The 16,137-nt window shown below is 34.7% G+C and overlaps 1 protein-coding gene across 2 annotated transcripts in view; it reads right to left on the reverse strand.

Moving 5' to 3' along the window:
• Positions 1-16,137, reverse strand: part of ESRRG (estrogen related receptor gamma) — a 654,372-nt gene that overhangs the window by 611,782 nt on the left and 26,453 nt on the right. The window contains exons 1-2 of one of the 2 annotated variants that reach the window (XM_031937373.1): positions 8,524-8,874; positions 6,413-6,517 (exon numbers count right to left, since the gene is read on the reverse strand). The gene's annotated coding sequence lies outside the window, so the exon portion shown is untranslated. Of the gene's footprint in view, positions 1-6,412; positions 6,518-8,523; positions 8,875-16,137 lie in introns of those variants that run through there. The other variant, XM_031937375.1, reaches the window with a different exon arrangement.

Genomic DNA, 16,137 nt, shown 5'->3' on the forward strand with positions numbered 1-16,137 from the left:
TTGAATACACAGAGCTGGTGGGAGCTAATTGACAACTGGTGGAGGCTAGGCTCTAAAATTATTTTCAAGGGCTACAAACAATGAATTCATCTAATAGGAAAAGTCAATAGCAATCAATGGAAATTTCTGTCCTATGATTCAAAAAGTCAATTATGTAAGTGTAAGCTAGGTGGCCCGATAGAGAGGTAGGCATGATGTCAGGAAAATTCATCTTCCTAAATTCAAATATGGCTGGCCTCAGAGGCTCATTGGCTGTGTGAGCCTGGGCAAGTCACTTAACCCCTATTTACCTCAGTTTCCTCATCTGTAAAATAAGCTAGAGAAAGAAATGGCAAGCCACTTCTGTACCTTTGCCAAGAAAATCCCAAATAGGGTCATATAGAGTTGAACAGAACTGAACAATAACAGTTTAGGTAGAAAAAGATAATGTGAAAAATATCTGGTGATTAAGTTAAGAAACAAATCAACACAATGTCAAAAACAAACCAACCAACCATAGGCCCTTAGATTACTTTAATAGAAATGCTATTCAGAACAAATGAAGTTATAGTCTTACCATAATCTTGCCCTGAACAGACCAACCATGTTTTAGAATATTTTGTTCATTTCTGGCTGCCACTTTTATGATACACTAGAGTTATCATAAGGAAAGGACTGGCATGATAAGAAGACTGGAGACCAGTAAGATAAGTTGAATGAACTAGGGATGTTTGAACTGGAGAAGAAAAGACTTAGGTGGTAGAGGGACATGAATGCTATCTATTAAAGGCTTGTCACTTGGAGAGGAATTTGACTCATTTTGTGTGACTAAAAACCTAGGACCATCAGTTTAATGTATCAGGATATCAGTTTAATATAAGGAGCAAGGTGTAGTGCATACCCACCAAAATCAGAAAGAGTTGAATTCAAATCCTGCCCATGACATATATTAACTGTATGTCCCTACTCAAGTCACATAACTACTCAGTACCTCAGAAAACTCTTTAAGACTATAAACTGCAGAGCAAGTACATCGGTAGAGAAATTTTTCGTATCCTTATGCAGGTTTAATAAAAATCTAAAATAAAAAGGTAAAATTACAATTGTCCAAAGTAAAATAGGCTGCCTTCAGAATAATAGTGAGTTCTACTTCACTGGTGATATTCAAACAGAGACTAGGTGATCACTTGTAGGGAATATTATAGAAGAAATTTATGTTTCAGCTAAAGAATGTCCTGGATGACCCTGAAAGGCTCATCCTGCTCTGAGATTCTATGAGCTATCCCTAGTTATCTATTTGTTCTACCTACTAATATTATAACTTAAAGAAATTCTGAAAAAAATATATACTGTATAGTCCTAAATTTGTGACAGTTTTTTACCTGATTGAAAATCCTAATTTATTTCCCCCAATACTATTTGTCTTAAATCTAAATCCATAGCAAAAGCATAGCATCCAGGCAGTTGCAGACTGATATGGGAAAAGAATATCCAAAAGGTTGCCACAGAGTTGCAATCCTTATTTTCTTATATAAGTTGGGTTTTTAAAAATAGTATTCTAGTATTGCCTTTCTTCTTTTATCTACCCCTATATTTGAATTTTTGAGCTCCTAATAAAAACATGGCACTCAAGCATAATATGTAGCTCTTTATCAACAAGTAAAGGTCTATGCCTGTATTTGTTTTATCTTCAGCTTGTTGGAGGTTTCTAGAAGGGGATTTTAGAAATTAGGAAAAATAAAAAGACATGAAATTCTAATTATTGTTCAGATTAGATTAAAAAGGGAAAATTAACTCATTAAAATTTAAAAGGATACAATATTTTTTGTTATTCCCACATTTATGTTGATAAGTAAATGATAGAAGAGAATAGAACAGCAAAAGCCTAATAAATTATTGTACCAATAATTTTAGATCTATAAACCTTTATTAAGTACCTACTTTATGCATAGGAACCCTTGAGCCTTTACTTGTTGATAAAGAGCCACTGTGGATTCTCATGCAGAGTAACATATTTTTGCCAGGAGCTCAAAAATTCAAATATGGGGTAAATAGAAGAAAGACAAGACTAGAATACTATTAAAAAAACCCAAAAAACTCTGATTCTCCAATCCATTGCTCCTTCTATCTTGGTTAAGTATTATGAATACTACTTCCAACAAAAGTTTATAGTCATCTAGATCAATTCTGAATGGCAATTCTGAATGATTTTGGTTTGTTTGGGAAGAAGCTATTACAAAGTATGGGACAGCCAGGTGGCAAGACACCTAGCAGGCAAGGACCATAGTCTCATCTAAGAAGTAGGAAGCAGTGATGTGGAGGAAGAATGAAAGAACAGGGGGAAAACAGGGTGGCCAGCTGGTCAATACTCCAGAAGAAAGATCACAAAGTCCTGAATTAGGATACTGGCCACGTGAGTGGAAAAAATGGAATGGATGTGAGAAATGAGGAATCTCCTCAATTTGATAGCTGATTGTATAAGGTAAGGGAAAAGTTGAATATGACTTGGACATTTCAGTAGCTGCAAAAGCACTTGCAGTTTTTGTTTTAATTAAAATATATACTTGCTTGAAGTTTTCCTGTTTTATAAACTGGTTTGATTTCTCTTGGGTATTTCCCTTCCTTGGGTCTCAGATCTAATTTCATTTATCTAAACAATTAGGTAGCATAATGTATATAGCACTGAATCTGCTATCAGAAAGGCCTGAGTTTAAATCTAGCCTCAGGCATTTCCTACCTATGTGACTCTAGATAAGTCCACTGAATTGACCACTATATGCCTGAATTTCTTTATTTTTAAAATGACGATAATGTTAACACTTATCCTCCAAGATAGCTCTGAGGATCAAAATGATATAATATTTATATAGTTCTTAGTATGGTACACAGCACATAGGAGGTCCCTAATAAAAATTTTTCCCCCTTTTCCCTTGTAATTGATGCCTTCACCCAGCTTTTCTCAAAGCTGTGGTGTATGTGGGAAAGGGTGCACCTTGAACTGAGCAGAATAATTGCGAGAATGGCACTTCTAGATTTTTTAGATAATGATTTAGGCTGGAGCTACTCAATCTAGTTGAAGAAGCACTGACTTGTATAGCTAGTTCTATAGATCAAGAACTATATAGACAAGAACTAGATACAATATGACCTTGAGTTGCTGATAATCATAAACATTATACAGGAAAAGAATGTTATCTTTATAGTGAAAGGATCAGGGTTCTGATTCTACCTTTAAGAATATGAGCAAGTAATTAACCTACATTTAGTAGTTTCAATTTCCTCAATGTAAAAAGACTAAATTAGATGGCCTTCCATTTTGATATCACTTTACATGATATGTTACTTCATCTCTGTGTCCATTTCTTCATCTACAAAATTGGGAAAATGACAGTTCTCCTATTTTATGTGCTGTGTGTATGTGTGAAGGTAAAATAAAATTCTACTAGGTAAAAGTACCATAGAAACACAAATATGATTTTTGGTACTATTACTGTAGGGTGTGCCTTGCTTTATTTTGTTGTCATGTTTCTAAAACAAACTGTGTGTAAGAGTAATTTTAAAAATAAAATTATCTTCTCAGCTGCACTAAGGGACTTTGTATTTAAAGGAATTCTATTGCACATTGTAAAGACTCAACTTTCTGATTAATTTTTTTTCCCATTAAGCCTGATGTACTTATATCAAGATTATTTAAAGCAAAGTACCTTCTGTGTTAAAAAATCAGACAGAGCCAATGACAGAGGGCCTTCTGGATAACACCAATTCAACAAAGATTTACTACTTGATAAATTGGACATTTATCATGATGTCTAAGAGAAAGGCAAAGTGCTAGTCTTTGAGTTAGAATGACCTGCATTCAAATCTCATCTTTGAAACTTATTGTAAGACCATAGGAAAGTTGTTTTGGTTTTCTTTTTAAATATTTGTTAGCCTCAGGCAACTAAGATTACCTACTAAATTTAGGTAGTTTTCAATCTGAAATACACTGGGAATCCACCAGACTGGTTGATCTGATAGCCAAGTTACTGTGGCTGACACAAGGGGTTTTCAATTTTGCAAGGGGAAAATAGTTATAAGCCAAGCTGAACAATAAAACTTGGATCATGGAGGAACAAATAAGAAAAATCAAGAAGAAAAATGGACTGGGAGGGCAGGAGGCAGTGGTTACTTGCTACCGTTCAGCTGCTATTCATCTACAAAAATCATCCTAAGTCAAGACCTGAAAAAAGAAACTTGACTGAGCCTAAGAGAAAGTAAGTTTGGGCAAGAAATCTTTTTAATAAAACTAGATTATATAAGACCCAGGGTAATAAATTCTCTTCCAGTTACTGATGAGTTGTCTACATCATCATTGTTATTATACTTAAGAGTGGACAATGAAAGAAGTGTTAATAATCTTATAATGGTACAAATATTATATTATTTATGTTTTACTGGTTTTTAAAAATTTAATGATAAGATCAAAAAATCATGGATTTAGAGGTAGAGGGATAAGGTCATCAAGTCATACATTCTAGTTTTATGGATGAGTAACTGAAGTTCTGAGATATTAAATGACTTTTTTGCTCATGGTCACACAAGTTAAAAGGGAAAGAGAGGGGATTTGAACTTCCATCCTTTGATTCTCCAATCCATTGCTCATTCTATCTTGGTTAAGTATTATGATTACTGCTTCTAACAAAGGTTAATAGTCATCTAGATCAGTTCTGGATGGCATATTTTGGTTTGTTTGGGAAGAAGCTATTACAAAGTATGCGACAGCTAGATGGCTCAGTGGATAAAGTGCAGGGTCTGGAGTCAGGAAGACTCATCTTCTAAAGTTCAAATCTGATCTCAGACACTTACTGTCACTCTGGGTAAGTCATAATCCTGCTTGTCTCTTCCTCATCTATAAAAACAATGAGCAAAAATAATCAGACTACTCCAATGTCTTTGACAAGAAAACTTCAAATAAGAACAATAAGAGTAAGGACATGACTGGACAATGACAACTCCAACCACAAAGTACTAATATATATATATATAAAATTAGAAAGGGAGAAGGATGTATGTCTTTTGACAAGAAGGCATCCACATTTGAATTGCCCTCTAAATCATTCAAGGTCAAAAAGTAGAAAACTGATGGTTGTTTGGTAGCCTGATGGTTTACATCTTTCCTTGGTGGGCAGAGGTCTGAATCACTAAAACGAATTATGGCAGTAATTACTCTTATTGGGAGTCTAAGAACAAAATGATCATTGACACCAGTTTTTTGCCTTCACAGTTAGGACATGTTGCCAAATTTGGATTAGGTAAAATAATGAGTCTCTTTCCCAACAACAACATCCATTTGGAAGGCTTCTGAGCAATTATCATTCTTCAACACAAAAATTCATTTTAATCAACTTTGTAGCCTTCTGAAATTAAATGTAGCAATGCATTTATAATATTTGGTGTACGTAAGCAAGATGTAGCATAGGAGGAAAAGTGTAAATTGAGAAGAATCTGTTCTTTAACTAGGCTATTGTACTTTTATATCAATGGCAACACTAATAATATATCTGGCAAGCCCTGAGTATGGTGGACATTACTGATTTTCTCATGTCAGGAAATCAAATAGGCCTATTAAAGACTAGATTATTATTAAACTCTCTCCTAAATTCAAGTTTGAGAAGACTCTCTAAAGTTATGAAGCACTTTGTATAGGACAGCATTGCTGTAGGCAACTACTCTGACTGAGGGAGGTACCTACGAGACATTAATCAAAAGACAATAAAAATATTTAGCTTATGATAATCAGTGGAGATGTTTCAGGAATATTAGCATCATTAAATGTTAGAACAACAAAGTATTTTTAGAGATTAGCCGGTCTAACTTCCTCATTTTGCACTTGGGGAAACTGAGACTTGTCCTTATATCACAAGTATAAATAGTAGCAAAACTGGAACTAAAATTCAGTTCTCCAAACTTCCTGCCTTGTCCTTGTTTCTTTTTCCATTACACTATAGGAAATGCAATTTATTGTGCAGAAATCTAACCTTTCTATACAGCTTTCATTATAATAGGTAGTATTTATTTAGTGCTTTAAAGTTTCTGCCATACACTTTATACATGTTATATCTTTTGAGCCTCACAATATAAGTGATATTATCATTTCCCCTTTTATAGATGGATAAACAGCCAGGTGTCCCAGTACCAGTTCTGGAGTTAGGAAGACTCATCTTTCTGAGCTCACATCTGGCCTCAGACACTTACTAGCTGTGTGACCCTGGGCAATTACATAATCTCATTTGCCTCAATTTCTTCATCTGTAAAATGCACTGGAGAAGAAAATGGTAAGCCACTCTAGCTGGGATCTTTGCCAAGAAAACCCCAAATAGGGTTAGGAAGAATCAGAAATGACTAAAATGATTCAACAACTCAACAAAACAGCCTGAAAAAGGTTGTGACTTACCCATTCACAGATGGTAAGAATCTGAGGGAGAATTTGGACTCAGGTCTTCATGACTCCAATCCCTTCTTCCCCTAGTTGCCTCACCATGTGTTCTTCAGAATAACCCTGTGAAGTTGGTCACGCAAATATTGCTCTCAGTTGACATGAAAAAAAACAAACCCAAAACCTAAGTCTTAGGTTAACTTAGGTTAACCTGACTTAGGTTAAATGAAATGAATGTACATTCTGCAACCCACTCTCAAATCCAGACCTTTAGTAACTTAAAATTCAGTGCTCAGATTTAAACACAATCAAACTAGTCAGAATGCTCAGTTTTAACAAAGTATTTATTATATGAAACATTTCATAGGACATCACAAGAAAACAAGCTTATATATGGAATTTCAAAAAAAAAAAACAACTCTCAGGGAACAGGTTAATATAAAATCAACTGAACTCAATAGTTCATCTCCCAGGCCTCATGTGCCTTTGCAAACCTCATATGCCTTCTTCTATAATACGTAGATATTTTCTGATCCATTCTTCCTTTCCCACACTGCTAGTGCTCTCCTTCCCCAAAGTCTCTATATTTAAGCACCTCTCATTGACATTGATCATCACCAAGGGTAACATTTTCAGACAAGAAAGATAATTTCAGCATACTATCTTCCTAAATATAGGGAATCATAGTAATGCAGTTGAGAAGAATTTCAAAGAGAGGAATGAAGAAGTGTTTTGAAGTTAACTTTAAGCCAACCAAAAATTCTGCTGAACAAAGCATTCCAGTTAATGGAATTTTTATAGAAAACTTAATAGTTTGGCACACTTGATCTCAAAGAAGAAAGAATGGTCAATATGTTCTTTGCAGAAGTGAGATATTAGGAGTGTGGCATTATAGGATTTGGTTGATGTTTTGGTTAAAACCAAGCTGCTTTTCCCCCTCTTTTTTATTATAAAAGCTATCTGTCTGGGTAAAAGAGAGTTATACTGAGAAATTAAGATGTTCTGAAAGGAAAAAAAATTAGCAATAAAGAAAGAAAACATGAGTTTGGAAACAAATGACACAATAATGGGCAAGATATAAGCCACGATCAAGTGAAAAATGAAATAATATAAATAAAATTATATTTGATTTTATCTGTTCTTAAAAGCTTTTTTATGTCCATACTATAAATTTCTTACTCAAAATCTAGGTTCTTTTGTTCCCACTCCTCCTGAAAACTTCTAGAGTCTCTCTTTTAGTTTATTCCTATTCTGAGTTTTGGAGAGTGTGATGCCATAGTTATCTGGGCTTAACAGAAATGAAGTTCTTTCCAGACTATTTCCCAGTATTGTAACTTTCTATAACTAAAGACTAATTGAAGTTATCTGAAACAAAGCAATTTCTCCAGTTACTTTTCACTCTTGAAACACAAAAAATCTTTGGGCAGTAATTAAAATGAGTGTTTGCCTGTTCCAGTTTCTTATCCTGCTTCATATAGAGAGCTTATTTTATGCATAAGAATAAGGCTGATGAATGAGAAAGTCAAGATCAGGCTTTGATATAGGTAGTTGAGACCACCATGTGGTCCCATGAGGGCTAGGTCTAGAGTTAGAAGATCTGAGTTCAAACTCATTGAACTCAAACATTTGCTAGCTTTATGACTCTGGGCAGTCACTTAAGTGCTGTTTGCCTCAGTTTCCTCATCTGCAAAATGGGGATAATAAAAACACCTGCCTTCTAGGGTTGTTATAAGGATAAAATGAAATAATATCTGTAAAGCTATTACCACAGCTCTTGCCACAAGGGTAGAAGCACTATATAGATATTATATATGTTTACTATTATTAGCCATCTGTGTGGTATGTTTACATGATGCAAAAAGACCTTGGTCTTCTGTAAATATCTTTCCCGCCTTTTTTTTTTTAATGAATCTGGAAATTCTTGGGATGAGGTATGAAATCTATCTTTAGTTCTTTGATAAAGTTGAAAGTACAAATGCCTGCAGAGAGAGGGGAGACAATGCTTAAACTGACACTAACTCATAAGTGATTGATGAGGGGGAAATGGAATATTAAAGCTGGAACCTCGGAGAGGTCTAGGAAAACACCATCTTGTTACAAGTAAAGGATCAAAGGTCAAGATCACATACCTTGTTAGTGATAACTTGGGACTTGAACTCTGCTCTTCTTACTCCATATTCCACCACTGTGTCTTTCTCACCACACTGCCTCTTCTCTACCAAAAGACTTTTGAGGTTGCTAAGATGTTGTAGTGGACAGAGCACAAAACTTAAGAATCAGTATAGACTCCTGAGTACAAATTCTGGTACAAACACTTAATAGCTGTGTGTCTCTGGGAAATTGATTTTGCTTCTTTTCATGTCAGTTTCTTCATCTGTAAAGAAGAAATAATAATAGCATCTACCTCACGGGATTGTTGTGACCATCACAACAATGAGATAATATTTGTAAAGTGCTTAGCACAGTGTTTGACATACAGCCGGTAATATATAATTGCGTTCCCCCTTCCCTCTTCCTTTTAATTCCCTGTGATTATGGAGGTAAAGCAAAAACAGGAGGAGTTTCTTCTGTTCACAAAAACATATGGATGGCCAGTCATTTCTACAAGGCCAGTAATTCCCCAATGTTTTCTGCCAGAAACTATTTTACCATCTGTTAAAACCAGATTAATCTGAGATACAAAAATAGCACTATACTGTTATAGCTCTTTTGGTCAACAAGCATTTATTCAGTACCTACTATGTGTCAGGCACTGGGCTAAGCACTGAAAATACAAAGCTAGGCAAAAAGACAATACCAGCTCTCAAAAAACTCACAGTCAAATAAAGGGTGTCAACATGCAATCAAATAATAATGTATAAACAAGGCATATTGGATATCATCAGATATATTTGAGATAATTAACAGAAGGCAATCATTAGCATTAAAGGGAATGAGGAAAGGCTTCTTTCTCTTCCTTTTTTCGAGGTAATTGGGGTTAAATGATTTGCTCAGGGTCACACAGCTAGGAAGTGTTAAGTATCTAAGGGTGAATTTGAACTCAGGTTCTCCTGACTCCAGGGCTGGTGCTCTCTCTGCTGCAACATCTAAGAAAGACTTCTTACAGAAGGTGAGATTTTTATCTGAGGAGGAATTCCAGGTATGGAGAAACAAGAAAATAACCCAAGTGGGGAGATGGAATTCAAGAAAGTTGAAAGGAACTTCAAAGAGGTTAGGATTCATGAATTATAGAGTATATGGGTGTGACTGAGCTACAGCAAGAAGGGAAGGTTAGGAAGGAACTAAATTATAAGGGCTCTGATCACCAAATATAAACTTCTTTTTGAACCTAGAAGTCTAGAGAGTCATTGAAGTTTATTGAATATTAGAGGAGAGGGTAACATAGTCAGACCTGTGCTTTAGGAAAATGAATGTGACAATGAACTGGAGTGAGAAAAAGCTGGGAGATCAACCACTAGACTATTGTAATAGTCCTGGTATGAGCTGATGAGGGAATGTTAGAAGAGAGAAGGATAAGAATATGTGCATTGACAGAAAAAACAAGACTAGACTCCAGATTGGATGAAGCTAGGGGTGATGAGAGAGAAACCCAATTTGATTCTTCCTCCTTCCCCAGATGTTAATGCCCTCTTTCTGGAAATTACTTTATATGTTTATTTTTCTCTGTTCCTAATGTGTAAGCACCTTGAGGCTAGAGACTTTGATTTTTGTTTTTGTATCCCAAAATCTAACCCAATTCTTGATATATAGTGGGGATTAATAAATGCTTGTTGAAGTGAAATCTTTCCATTGCTTAGAACACTTATTAAAATCTTCTTTGGGGATTTCCCCAAAGACATTTTGTAAGCCACATTAGAAAACTATTATTAATTTATATCTAAACCTTAGTACTATTATGTAATCTTCAGCCAATGGAAATTACACCATCACATCTGTGGTATTCCATCATGCCTAACTCTTGTCTATGGACTTCCATTAATTCCCCATAAAAGATCTATCCCATGGACTAGAAACCTTTGGGACTCTCTTCCTATTTAATGGGTGCCAGAGTAGCGTGTGGGCTGCACATGTCATTGTCCCCTCCCTCATGCTATCTGCAGTCACATCTTTTCCTAATCATGTATGTCCTTGAAGATTTCCTCTATATCACTTCTCTCTTGCCAATCTTTGTTATGATGCAGCCTAATTACATTCACCATCTTTCTTTCCATTGCTGAATTTAAGACTGTTCTGAAATCATAATATTCTTAATACTAGAATTTTGGATGTTCCTTAGAGCCTTATGATTGGTCTTCCTGCCTCAAGTCTCTCTCTATCCCAACCCATCCTCCACTCAGCTATTAAAGTGATTTTTTTAAAAGCATAAGTTTGAAATTATTATGCTTCCTACTTCAATAAACTCCAAAGGTTCCCTTTTCTTTCTATGATAAAATATGAAATTCCCTGTTTAATATTTGAGTCCCTTTGTAGTTTATCTGCTTCTTAACTTATCATTGTTTTTACATTCTGCTCACCTCCAAGTACACTATAGTATACTATCTGGCCTATTTAGTATATTATATATATGACACTTCTATTTCCCAAATCCTTGCCTTTTCTCTCTAGTGTCCTCCTTGCATGGAATACTCTTTCTTTTTCATTTGTATTTCCTTGGCTTCCCTGACTCTTCCAAAACTCAGCTTAAATGCTACTTTATCCAAGAGGCCTTTCCAGTACTTCTGCTTTGCTATTACCTTCTCTTTGAGATTTACACTGGAGAAGGAAATGGCAAATCAATCCAGGTTTTTTTCCATGGAGACTGGAGTCACCTAGAGTTGGACACAACTGAACAACAAAACACTTTGTACATTGTGTATGTACATAGTATTGTGCAGTCTGGTTATTAGATATGAGCTCCCTAAAAACAAGGCATTTTTTCCCTTTCTTTGTATCTCTAAATTTTTACCTCGTACCTGGGACTTAATAAATGCTTTTTGAACTAAGTAACTGGTGAACTAGGCTAAAGGAGTCAAAATTCACATACTTTAAAAAAAGACATTTTAGTTCTTTGCTCATGATTACTATGTTATAGGTAATGAGCCTTTAGCTGGTGAGCTCATTCTCTTCTATGGACAAGTCTTGGGTTAGATCTTCCCAGTGATTAACTTTGCTTTGTTCCATGACCTCACTACAGAGTGACAGAATTGTAGACTCTTCCAGGTTATCTGGTCCAAAGAGTCTCCTGGTTGTGCAAGAAGAAACCCATTCTATCCTCCCTCCATAAGTGGTTATCCAGTATGTTTAAGCAGTTATAGTGATGGAGCACTCTTTTTTCTACTTTTTGAACAGCAATAATTCTTAGAACATTTTTTCTTCAGTTGAACTAAAGTATACAATGATTGTGAAAATATCATGCCATTGATATAATAAGGGGCTAGGTAACAGTGGCATAGTAAATACAATATTAGGCTTGGGTAAAAAGTTAAAAAGTTAAAAGATCTGCCTCAAATACTTCCTGGCTAGAAAAGTCACTTAGCTTATGTCTGCCTCAAATTCTTCATATATAAAATGGGCATGATAATAATATCTACTTCCTGGGGTTGCTGTGAGGATCAAATGAAATAATATATGTAAAAGTGCTTTGTAAACCTTAAAGTAATCATATTATTGTTGTTTAGTAGTGTTGGACTCTACATATAAAGCCTATGGGGTTTTCTTAGCAAAGACCCTGGAATGGTCTGTCATTTCCTTCTCCAGTTTATTTTACTGATGAGGAAACTGAGGCAAATAGGGTTAAGAAATTTGCTCAGGATCATACAGTTAAATAAACATCTGAAGCCTGATTGAACTCAGGAGTCTTCTTGACTTCAGGCTTGACATTATCCATCGTACCAGCTAGTTCCCCTAAAGTAATATATAAATACTAGCTATTTTGACTATTATTACCAGTAGACATCTTTCTCTGCCATTAGTAAATGTATGAACCTTTTGAGAGGAAGTCAGTGTCTGGAATAATTTTAGAGATATGAAGAATAGGGCAGCTATAAGGTATGACTTGATGGGTACTGGGAAAGGTCTATCACCCTGAAAATATCTTTTCCACTGGTTCAGCCCCATAGAATTTCTAATTTCCTCATTACTCATAAATTTGAGGGTGCATTATGTGTCACATATTTGGCAACTTATCATATACTATCTTGTGCTCTACTTTTTTTCCTCATATACGTGGCATCTTCCTCAGCAAATTAAAAACAAATATTGAGAGCAGGAATTATATCTTAAACTTCTCTTGTAAACCTAGGCACATAGTATAAACTTTTAAGCTGACAAAAAATTCTTGCTGATTAGTTGTTTGAAGAACCAGAAGTCACTATCTGTGAGGGGCAATGCATTAAGCCATCATTAATTAGTCTTTAATACTTTTAGCTTGAATTTGGTTATCAAATTGGGTAAGGCTTAAGAGGCCATAGGACTCTTAGGTTGTAATGGCAGGGAAAAGGTTGGAAAGGATACTGAATAATAAGGTAAGGTGGGTAGGAAGAAAAGTGGGTATGATGGGAAAAGACCTACACGTAAAGTCTAATCCCATCTTTGTAGTTTACTATCTCTGTGAACTTCAGCAAATCCACCTCTATAGAACAAATTTTCTTTATATGTAAAATATGATGCTTGGATTTAACAATTACTAAGATTCATTCTAGTCCTAAAACCAGGAACCCATTCTTTTTAGTTAGTTTTTAGGATTAAATGATAATACATTTCTCATTATCCTTAAAGCAGAAATCAAGCATTTTGCTATGTAAAAACGGCTTTATTGGCATTAATTAATAAATGAGTTTCATCATCAAGATGTTTACCCTTCAAGGATGATGCTTCTTTAGTGATCAGTATGATGATTAACATAAAGCCCTTTCCTGAAGTTTATTCCTTGTAGACTTTCCCCTAAGGCAAAGATGAGGCTAGGGCAATTGATCATACATTACTTACTACTACATACCCTAGGTTCCAGCCAAACTAGTCAACTTCATGTTCACTGTGCATAAAATCCATTCTCTGCTTTAGCAGAAGATTTCCCTCATACCTAGAACGTATTCCATCCTCCTCTCCATCTAATAAAATTCCTATCTTCCTTCCCTGCTCAGTTCATGTTTGATCCAATAAGAAGCTTATCCTGAACCAATCCCCCACCCACACCCCCAATTGCTAATGCTGCCCTCCTGAAAATGATTTTGTATATATTTTGTGTTTTCTTTCTGGTGTTCATGCCACTTCTCTCCAATAAAATCTAAACTCCATGAAGACAAAAACTGTTTCTTTCTTTTTCTTTTCTTTTCCTTCCTTCCTTCCTTCCTTCCTTCCTTCCTTCCTTCCTTCCTTCCTTCCTTCCTTCTTTCCTTCCTTCCTTCCTTCCTTCCTTCCTTCCTTCCTTCCTTCCTTCCTTCCTTCTTGATTTCCTGCCTTCCTTCTTTTTTTTTTTTTTTTTTTTTTTTTTTTTTTTTTTTTTTTTTGGTATTTTAATGACAATACCTAACACAATGCCTGACACATAATAAATCCCTAAATACTTGGTATATCAAGAAAACTGGTGAAATTATGGGATGCAGGGGGACTTCATTGGTCTATAGTTAGGTATGAAACTTAAAGGAACATGAAATGCTTAAACCGTTTAATGGGACCCAATGAAATGCAAACCAATTCTGTATGTAGCTAAACTAAAATAGTGGAACACTGAAAAGTCAGTGAATATGGTTCTCCACTAGTCATCATTAACTAAGTCTCCATTTCTATAATCCCTGCAATAGGTTTCAAGTAGAAACTATGTCATTAAAGATAAAGATTTTGATATCAAAGAAGTTAGGATCCCTCCAAACAATCAAAGATTTCTTGTCTCTTCCTCTAACCTTCACCATATAGGTTTAATACATTGGAGATACTGGAAGACATCCTCCCCCCAGAATATAATATTGGATTAATTTTTTAAATTAAGTATTATTAGAATTAAGTTCTAATTAAGAATATAGTACTTTGTTTATATTCAGATAATACAGGCTTTTTCTGAGTGTATAAAATATGTTCTATTCTTGCCTTCTTGAAAATTTGGTGGCCATTAGATTATTTGACTTTGAATTTTGCTTAGTCCTAGTCTATTATAAACTGTATTGGTAGTCTGTCACTACAATACTTATTTCTTACTTGACTCAACTTACTACTAGTTTTTTATTGACTTGTGAGAGTTGTAACATTGGTAACTAGATATTCTCCCTAGTTCTGTGCTGTTACAGTAACCTAGACTGAAGTGATCACCCCGACTTGGGCTTCATACTTTAAGTAGGTCCTTTAATTCTACTTAGCCCTCACCAGACTCATTATATGCATCCAAAATAATGATCACAGCAATTGATCATTGAATGTACCTGTAATACATCTGGATAAGCTGACAAAACTCAACCTGCTAACCAGGTTTTTATGTGATAATAATCATGATCAGTAGTGTCAAAATCTAGATATAATATTACTGCAAAAGTCCAAACTCTAGATAATGCCAAGTGTTGCTGGATAATATCAATAGTCTGGGAAGTACCAAACGAAATTCCCAACACTGTTATAATTAAATTGGTATAATTAAAAGCCAGAAATTGGTTGCTCTTCAAGTACGTGCTAACCCTTCTCTAAGTCCAGTTAATGAGCAAAATTAGCTGTAAAACTAATACCCATTTTGCTTAGTATTAAAACTAATCTTGACATTAGCCATAATATAACAGAATGTCAAATGGATTCTCAGTAGAAAATGTTGAGTAATTTTTGATCATCATTTTCTTCTAACACATAAGTAGATAGTATTCCTTTTTCTGGGGAGGGTTAGTTTAATAATTATGTTTTATTAGGTAATAGATATAGGAAAGATGAAACACAAATAAATTATTTTTAATAGTTTGTATTTTAATGCATATATGAACATCTTATTGTGGATAGTGGGATGGAAAGTTCAGAGAAAAGTTGATAATCAATTATTTGGGCCATGTTTATGTCCGATCGGTTGGCTGTAATATATGCAAAACTCCCCCAAAATTCAATGGAAGCTACTTATGCAAAAGGAATGTAGGACTGACTTCAATATTATTATTTAAGATGTTTTAAAGAGTGTTTTCCATCTTTCTTATACTTGGAAATAGTTAGATTTTATTACCATGTTGTCAGAGCCAAGAAATGTAATTTTAAGCCATAAAATACAACCTTTTCCTTTGGCTATGGAAATTTATATGTACATATTTATATGTATATATATAATATGAAATCTATATAAACAGGGTGGCCCACTTAAAATAAAGTCCACTTAAACCCATACATCATTAAATAGGGTCTATTTCTGGTACAAAAACATTTGGAACATATATGAATGCAAATATTGTTTATATATAATTATTTATGGAACTTGACCATATAAAATATATATACATATATAGGAAGAGGAGAGAAAGTTGATTGCCTTTAGAAAATTGTGCAATGTTCTTATAGAGTAATCCCTTTCCCTGAGAGGAAAAAAAAGCCCATCTTTTTAACATCAATATTCTTCCAGTAATGCTATAAGGCCACAAGTCACAGAATATCACAGTTTCTGAAGAATTAAAGTTATGGGTCACCCAGAGGTCAATGGAGAGGTAGGTGTGGATATAAGTGCCCTGTGACATATTACCAACAAAAAATTGTATAGGAGAAATAATATGAAGAATATTATCAGAAAGACATATACCTGACAAATGTGG

This window comes from Sarcophilus harrisii, chromosome 4 (genome assembly GCF_902635505.1).
Source record: "Sarcophilus harrisii chromosome 4, mSarHar1.11, whole genome shotgun sequence".
Taxonomy (NCBI): Eukaryota; Metazoa; Chordata; class Mammalia; order Dasyuromorphia; family Dasyuridae; genus Sarcophilus; species Sarcophilus harrisii.